At 38.2% G+C, this 8,184-nt stretch overlaps 1 protein-coding gene across 1 annotated transcript in view; it reads left to right on the top strand.

Moving 5' to 3' along the window:
• The first annotated feature begins 4,193 nt into the window (after positions 1-4,193).
• LOC138928268 (piezo-type mechanosensitive ion channel component-like) overlaps positions 4,194-8,184 on the top strand; it is a 569,725-nt gene continuing 565,734 nt past the window's right edge. Inside the window, exon 1 of the mRNA XM_070284921.1 lies at positions 4,194-4,297. The gene's annotated coding sequence lies outside the window, so the exon portion shown is untranslated. The remainder of the gene's footprint in view (positions 4,298-8,184) is intronic.

Raw genomic sequence — 8,184 nt, 5'->3', positions numbered from 1 at the left:
CCATGTCGACCATTCGAGATATTTAACTGCTCGTACAAATTTCCTAGCACACAATTCTGAATGCTACAGAAACCACTGAAATCCACTGAAATGCAAAATTGAGTTTCAGGCTAAACCGAAGCAATTTTACGCTTGCGTTAACTCGAAACGGAAATCTCAACAATTTCCATCATGTCTTCATTTCGATAATGCCTCCGCTTCCAATGAGCCTGAAATCGCGAACCTGTTTGCAAAATTCTTCCAGACTACATACTCACAAACTAATTTTGATAACAACTCAGAGTATTCTTTTCCACTCCCGCATTCCAATTGCATTTTTATGCCTGTAATCAGCGAAGATAATGTTCTTCATAATCTCAGAACAATCAAACTTTCCCTCTCCTCTGGTCCAGATCTTGTACCTAGCTGCGTTCTGAGAAATTGTGCCAGCTCATTATGTAGACCACTGTCTAGAATTTTTCAAATATCACTTCAGCTTTCGTTTTATCCCAAAGTTTGGAAAGAATCGTTTATCATTCCGCTTCATAAAAAGGGCAGTAAATCTAATACTGAACACTATAGAGGTATAGCAAAACTTAGTGCGATTCCCAAATTATTCGAATTTCTAATTACTACTCAGCTTCAGCACCAAAGTCCCCCTCACAGCATGGCTTCATGAAACGTAAATCAACGTCTACAAGTCTCCTTGAGTTTGTTGCTGTCATTAGAAACGCGTTTAAAAATAACACCCAAACCAATGTTATCTTTACAGATTTCAGCAAAGCCTTCGATTCGGTGAATCATCAGTTACTGCTGAAGAAACTTTGTCTGTTGGGTTTTCCAGTTACGTTGATCAAGTGGATTTCTACTTATTTGTCGAACCGTACTCAAAGAGTTGCATTCAAGGGTTCATTCTCAAACCTTGTTCACGTGACTTCTGGTGTTCCTCAAGGGAGCCACCTCGGTCCTCTTCTATTTGGCATTTTTATAAATGATCTGCCCCAAGTTATTCTCCACTCTTACGTCATGATGTACGCTGATGACGTTAAACTACGTTTGCCTCTTGTGAATCCTGACTCTCCTCAGCTTTTACAAGCTGATTTAAACAACATGTTGTCCTGGTGCACTCACAATTTATTGCTTCTTAACAACTCTAAATGTAAATACATGTCGTTTTACCGCAGAAACTGTTCCCATGCTAACTATTTCTTAGGCACGAGTGTTCTTGAACGTATCCATTTTGTAATGAATCTTGGAGTTCTATTTACCCAAAACTTGAGCTTCACCGATCACATCGGTATAATTGTCGGTAAAGCAAAGGGTGTCTTTGCTTTCGTAAAACGATGGTCTAAGGAATTCGATGATCCCTACACTACAAAACTCTTATATATATCTCTGGTTCGGCCCATACTCGAATATTGTTCCTGTGTATGGTCCACCCAATATACAAAGTATCAGGACCTTATCGAATCGGTACAGAAGCAATTCCTTTTGTTCGCTCTTCGGGGTTTAGACTGGGACCCAAATAGCCGCCTTCCTCCTTGCGGAAAGCAAGGGGTGTGCTTGGTTTCATTAAACGGTGGCCGAAGGAATTAAATGACCCCTATGTAAATAAATCCCTATAGACTTAACTTGTTCTACCTATATTAGAATATGGATTTGGCGTTTGGAGCCCTCAGTATGGCGTACATAGTAAACGCATAGAATCGGTTCAAAAGAATTTCTTACTTTTCGCTTTACGCTTTTTAAACTAGGATGCAAACCAGAGGTTACCGTCGTATACTAGTAGACTTCTAATTAAATTACACTTTTTATCTAATCGTATAACCATGCCAGTTATTACATTCATCTATAAGCTAATCCGAAATGACGTGGAAAGTGCTCACGCCAATGCAGAACATCCTTTGAACTGCATGAACCCTTTATAGTCCTCTCTGCAAATTATAATGAATTGTATACCATAACATCTAATGTAGATAGCCTTCCTGAACTAAAAACTTTAATCATAACCCACTTAGTAAGCATGCAAGCAACCAATCTGGCAGCACGCCAGTAGTAGTTTCCTCGCATCCTTTTCTATTTATTTCCTTCGCACCTACTAACTGCTAACACGAAAAATCACGTGCTTGGTGTCGCGAGTTCCACTTGATATGTACTGTATATAGTGCATCAACGTTTTGCAAAATAAAAACAACTCCTCTGGACACGTCCGTCCTTCTCCGCTTTCCAAAAAAAATACCCCGATCGGCATCCAGAAAGGCGTGCGGTAGTCCTTCCCTGCGGCCGATATTAAATTTGCAGGCGTTTCTGCCTTCGGTTGTCACGAGCTTTTCTTAGCGACGTTAGGCTTCAGCTTACTTCGGCCTCTTTCGATCGTCGGCCACGTGGTTTTTGCGTGCCTTCGTGTTGCTGATTTGATCGATGACGTTCGGCCGGCCAATTTACTCGGCTGTTTTTCTGCCTTAGTCAAGCCCGTCGCTGCCTGCCTGTATGGCACTGCCGACATTTCTGCGTATGCGTGGCTCTGCCTAGCTGTCGGTTTGGCTCTGACGGTGTGTGTTGCTCTGCCGATGTGGCTCTGCAGGTGTGGATCTGCCGGTGTTTTATTTATCCAGGGTGCGTGAGTGCGTTTACTGCCTATCCCGTAAGTGTGCCCTTCCAGGGAATTCTTTGTGTCAGCTATATCCATAGCCAGCCATGGCTGGTGTCTTACATGCTATTGGTTTCTTAAAAATTATTACTTATAATATAAATGAATAAGCTTAATAATTATAGTAAGTCCCAAAAAACATTATTTACTTAAGGACTACCTCCCAATCAAAAACAAATTATTATATGCTATAAATATAAAAACTTCGGGACGTCGAAGTTTGTATACCTAACTTCGGCGTCCCGAAGTTAGCTTTTTCTGTAACGAACACACTCACTGAGCGTTGTCCACCTTAACACACTCTGTCTACTCTTGACCCGCTTACTCAGGGAACATGGGCATGGGTTTGTGTTAAAATTAACAAAAGTGTCACAAAACTAAAATTGTAGACAAAAACGATAGCGGCAAATAGAAATACTTTTCGGTTAGGGAATCGGACAGAACAGAGCACCTATCGAAGATGACGACATGTTGTTGTTGGCCTCAGTAACACTTTTTATAACTATTAAGCAGCTTGTACGTACTAGTCTGTTTTATGCATTGATTTTTTAATTACAACTTATATTTTTTCTAAATTTAGGCAAAATGACATTGGTTTGCGACGTTACCAAACAAAGGACCTATTTTTACATCTACTTATTCCCACCCTCACAGTTATTTTCACTGTTGTTCAACTTCATTACTTTCATCGTCGTTTCATGGATTCTGTCCGTCGACCCAAAATCAGTGAACGAAAACGTCGTGAATATTTAATATTTCCCGAAATAAGTGACAATCAACAGAAAGCATCCGATGTACACAGGCAGTCATGGAAAATTTTCTTTTCAGCTGGGTATCAAAAACTCCGAAGATTAAGTCGTCGGTTGTTTCGGCCAGGAAAACTCACGGCTTGGGGATTTTTGGAAATTCACATGATAAAAGCAGTTATACTGGCGTCTTTTCATTGTGCGATTTCGGAAGTCTCTGCTCTTAATATTTTTTTAGTGCTTATGTCATTAATGAGTGTTTGCGTTAACCGATACTTGAGACGTGTTATTTTTAGGGCAGTAACATTTTGGGTTTCTGTTTTGGTGCTGATGAAAATGATTTATCAAATAAAATATTTTGATGAACGAAAATACGACTATAAATGTGTAAAATCATATACTTAATCATTAAAAACCCTAATAACGATTTTGTTTTAGAAAAATGAATCCATAAATTTGGCGGAATGGGTTGGCTTACACAAAACGGAACAAATATTCGTTGCTCACTTACACTACATATCTCCATACATTGTGTATATGATAATAACGTCATTGCATGCTGTGGTTAAGCTTCGGAATCACTTGATACGGGCATCAATATATGAAGAAAAAGACAGAAGAGTTTTGTTCCCAGGAATTACAAGGCAAGATGCAGAACGGGATTTCCCAGAACTATTAAAATATATGCTTAACTATGGGTATTTTAAATTCGGACTTGAAATAACGGTTATTGGACTTGTATCAACAATTGTTCATAGACGGGATCTTATTGCGTTGACCTATTTAATTTGGATTGTATTAATTTTATGTCTTAATCGAGTACAATGTGCACGAATTTGGGAAATTTTTCAACTATACCTTGTTTTGTCAATTCTCGCTCAATATCTGTACATCCTAAATTTTCCACCTAATCTGTGTGATGGTACGTATCAAAACAACTTTAACATTATTTTTAATCTAATAGACAGTCACAGCACCTTTACATAAATCTCCATATATGATTACCAATGAAACTATTTGGAGTATGTTAGATTATTCAACAAAATATAAGTATAAATCAAATCTTATGCTTGATTATATCATTCTTTTGCTTATTTCAAGGCAGCGGAAGTGTTTTAAGGCAGAAATGTGGCATATAACAGATTTGTTTTACCCAGGTGGTGATAACATTAACGTTGTTTATAATATCGCAAAGCTTGGTCATGTTTATTTTGAAAATCCAACTCATGATTTTTGTTCCTATGTTCGTAACTATGCGGATGTTTTTAAAACAGCAATATTTTGTAGTTTTTTTTGGATTACGCTTGCTATAGTATTTATGGGAGGAGTTTGCAGTATGGATATTCTTTCATTGGGCTATATAATATTTGCTTTGATATTTTTACTTCAAGGCTCAGAAGTATACTTGCAAAACATACACTATATCATCTGCCGATGGAATTGCCTGCTCGCTTTTAATATTTTTAATATAATTGTAAAGGTTTCCATTATTGTACTGAAAAGATTCATAAAAATTGATAGTAAGTCAATGTTACTTTCTCTTTTTACTGTAATGCACAAAAATGCACATAATGAAAATGACGGAGACCATTATGGGCCAAGAAATATGATATTTAAGAACACCCTTGTGTGGCATGCTATTATTTTTTCTTTTATAATTTTTCAATATAGAATTTTCTGCTCATATTTCTTTTGTCATGTTATAAAGGATACTCAAGCAAATACTATTCTTGCTTCAAGGTAAGTAATTATTTTATTAAGAATACCATAAAGGCCTGAAAAATACACAATAAATACTATAAATCACTTTTACATTTGTTTGCAGAGCATGCACCCTTGCAGAGCATGCACTCGAAAATAATAACATGGGAACTTTTCGGGATTTTTACATGACGTACTTTCGAAATCTTTATTAATTTGAACGCAAATCCATTCTGAATATATGTAACTTACTTATGCTTGGGAGAGCGGATTACGAGGGTGGTCCGATAAATACTTAGCCTACAAAAGAAAAACGAAATTTTTAGAAAAGTTCCAATTTATTTTTCAATATAGTCAGTAGTTGAATAACCGGATTTTCGGGACCTTTGATGTCGGTAAAAAGGGTAATAAAAATGCAATTAATGGATTAGCTGTCAAAATTAGAGTGGTTTAGATAATAAAAATGCACTTAGTTAGGGGGAGATATGAACCTGTCATAAGAGGATGTAATAAAGATGGAATTAATTAGGGTCAGTGCATGTAAAAGGACACTTGAGATCAAGTGTTCAAGGGTTCCCACAGGGATATGGATACGAGTGCGAATGCAACGGAGCGATCCCGGTAGCGATCCCGGATCGATGCACGTGCACCGGCGACCCCTCACTTAGAGGGTGAGGCAATTGGAAAAGGGCGCACCGGGGAGTTCCTGCTCCGACAGGAGTGATCCTGACCCACACGTGTACGTTCACCCACTTAAGGGGGTTTCCTGAATTAGGAGGCAAAAAAAATCGATTTTTTTTTTATTGCTTAAATCGATAGATAAACTATCTAAGAATATACCACAAAAATTTCAGAAGCCAATTCGAAGTATTTTCGAAGATACAGAGATGAAAGCAAAGGAGCGCCGGGTACGTTTGCAGGCGCTTGGCGAACTTTGAGGCCCGTTTTCTCACTTTTAATTTTTACGATTCTTTCGAATTGGCGGGAAAGATAACAAAAAAACTTATTGACCGATTGAAACGAATAAAGGCTTATTCTCTTTAGAATTAAATTCTCTTCTATTTGAACTAAAACGGTTGTTGAAAACCGCTTTTTATATTTTTTACAGCATGTTAAAGTCAATATTTCATTTTTCGGGATAAAATATTGACTTTAACATGCTGTAAAAAATATAAAAAGCGGTTTTCAACAACCGTTTTAGTTCAAATAGAAGAGAATTTAATTCTAAAGAGAATAAGCCATTATTCGTTTCAATCGGTCAATAAGTTTTTTTGTTATCTTTCCCGCCAATTCGAAAGAATCGTAAAAATTAAAAGTGGAGAAAACGGGCTTCAAAGTTCGCCAAGCGCCTGCAAACCTGCTCGGCGCTCCTTTGCTTTCATCTCTGTATCTTCGAAAATACTTCGAATTGGCTTCTGAAATTTTTGTGGTATATTCTTAGATAGTTTATCTATCGATTTAAGCAATAAAAAAAAAATCGATTTTTTTGCCTCCTAATTCAGGAAACCCCCTTAAGGCAATTGAAAAAGGGCGCACGGCGGCGGTCCTGCTCCGCCCGCAGTGATCCTGAGCATCCCGTGTACGTTCACCCACGATCCTCGTTTGAAAAAGGGACGGGGTGGATCCTCGCTTGAAAAAGGGACAGGGTGTAAGTGAAGAAGGGCGCCAGACGTGAACGTTCAGGCAACATCCATCGCTTGAAAAAGGGACGGGGTGTAAGTGAACAAGGGCGCCAGAGTCGAAACATGTTCCCACCCACGACTCAGGACTGTGATTTTTCCCTGTGAGATACCTCACTTGATAAAGGTCACTTGTTTTCCCACTGAAGGGCCGCTGGAAAGAGGATCAGAGCAGTCAAATTTTCCCACCCTCATCCCACCTACACTAGATCAAGTGCGTGCAACAACCTGCTCAATTAGCTCACCAAAGTAGGGATGGTGAAGGATGCACTTGTAACGGTTACTCAACGAAGTTGGATCACACTTCAAAAAAGGATGGAAAGGTTGGGAATGGACATCAAGTGTTTGTCCCACGTCGTATTTGTTTGTTGATCTTTTTGTGGGTCTACGAAAAGACTAGTTGTGGCTTAAGAATCACTTCTAGTTTTGTGTCTCAACCGTCACCATCAACCGCCGCCGCAACCGCAACCGAAAAATTTCAAAGTGAAATAAAAAACAAGTGCAAAGTGTAAAAAAGTTTGTAAAATATAATATACGAAATACACAAAAACGAAAAAAACCTTAAAAAAATTAATAACAAAAAACCAAAAGTTTTTAAAAACAATCAAAAACAAACAAAACCAAAAACCTTAAAAAAATTAATAACAAAAAACCAAAAGTTTTTAAAAACAATCAAAAACGAACAAAACCAAAAATCTTAAAAAAAATTAATAACAAAAAACCAAAAGTTTTTAAAAACAAACAAATACAAAAATGTACGCCAACAACAACAACATCAACAACAACATGAATGCAATTTATTGCAACTCCTGCCAGAGGTACCTACCCCTATCCACTCAATGGCACAACCATGTGCGGACGGAGCAGCACAAATATTTTGCTACCCGACCCCTGGATGGGAGTGTAAAGCAAATCATCGATGGATACAAGGGACGCATCCTTCAGTATATGTTCATAAATGAGGGAGCAGCTCTTAGGATTCCTGTTGAATTCCTAAATGAAGCGGGCCAAGCGCTACTCCCTCATATCGAAAGAGTGCTATCGTTCCACACAGCTTCAAAAATAAATTTTGAACTGTTTGCAGAATACATGTTAATTAAAGAACATGAAACACAAGTGGAAATGAAATCCTTTCAGAGTAAGATGACTCTGCTTACGATTGGCTCAAATTTATTCCCACACTGAAGCCATTATTACGAAAATGGGTGAGTTCCAAGAGAAGGACAGTGGATGGACCCTAACACGCATAGTTAGGGTCGAGTTGAACATGATGCAATGTGTTCCTCTCAAGGGATCTGAGTATTTCAATCTCCCTCCCTCTCTTAAAAAACGCAGAGCATGCATCAATGTGCAGAATAGGGATGTTTTCTGCTTCAAGTGGGCAATAGTCTCAGCACTTAACCCCTTAAAAGAGAAAGGAGAAAGGTGC

Source organism: Drosophila kikkawai, chromosome 3L (assembly GCF_030179895.1).
Source record: "Drosophila kikkawai strain 14028-0561.14 chromosome 3L, DkikHiC1v2, whole genome shotgun sequence".
NCBI lineage: Eukaryota > Metazoa > Arthropoda > Insecta > Diptera > Drosophilidae > Drosophila > Drosophila kikkawai.
Note: the sequence above shows the minus strand (reverse complement) of the source record. Positions and strands in the feature narration are given on the sequence as shown.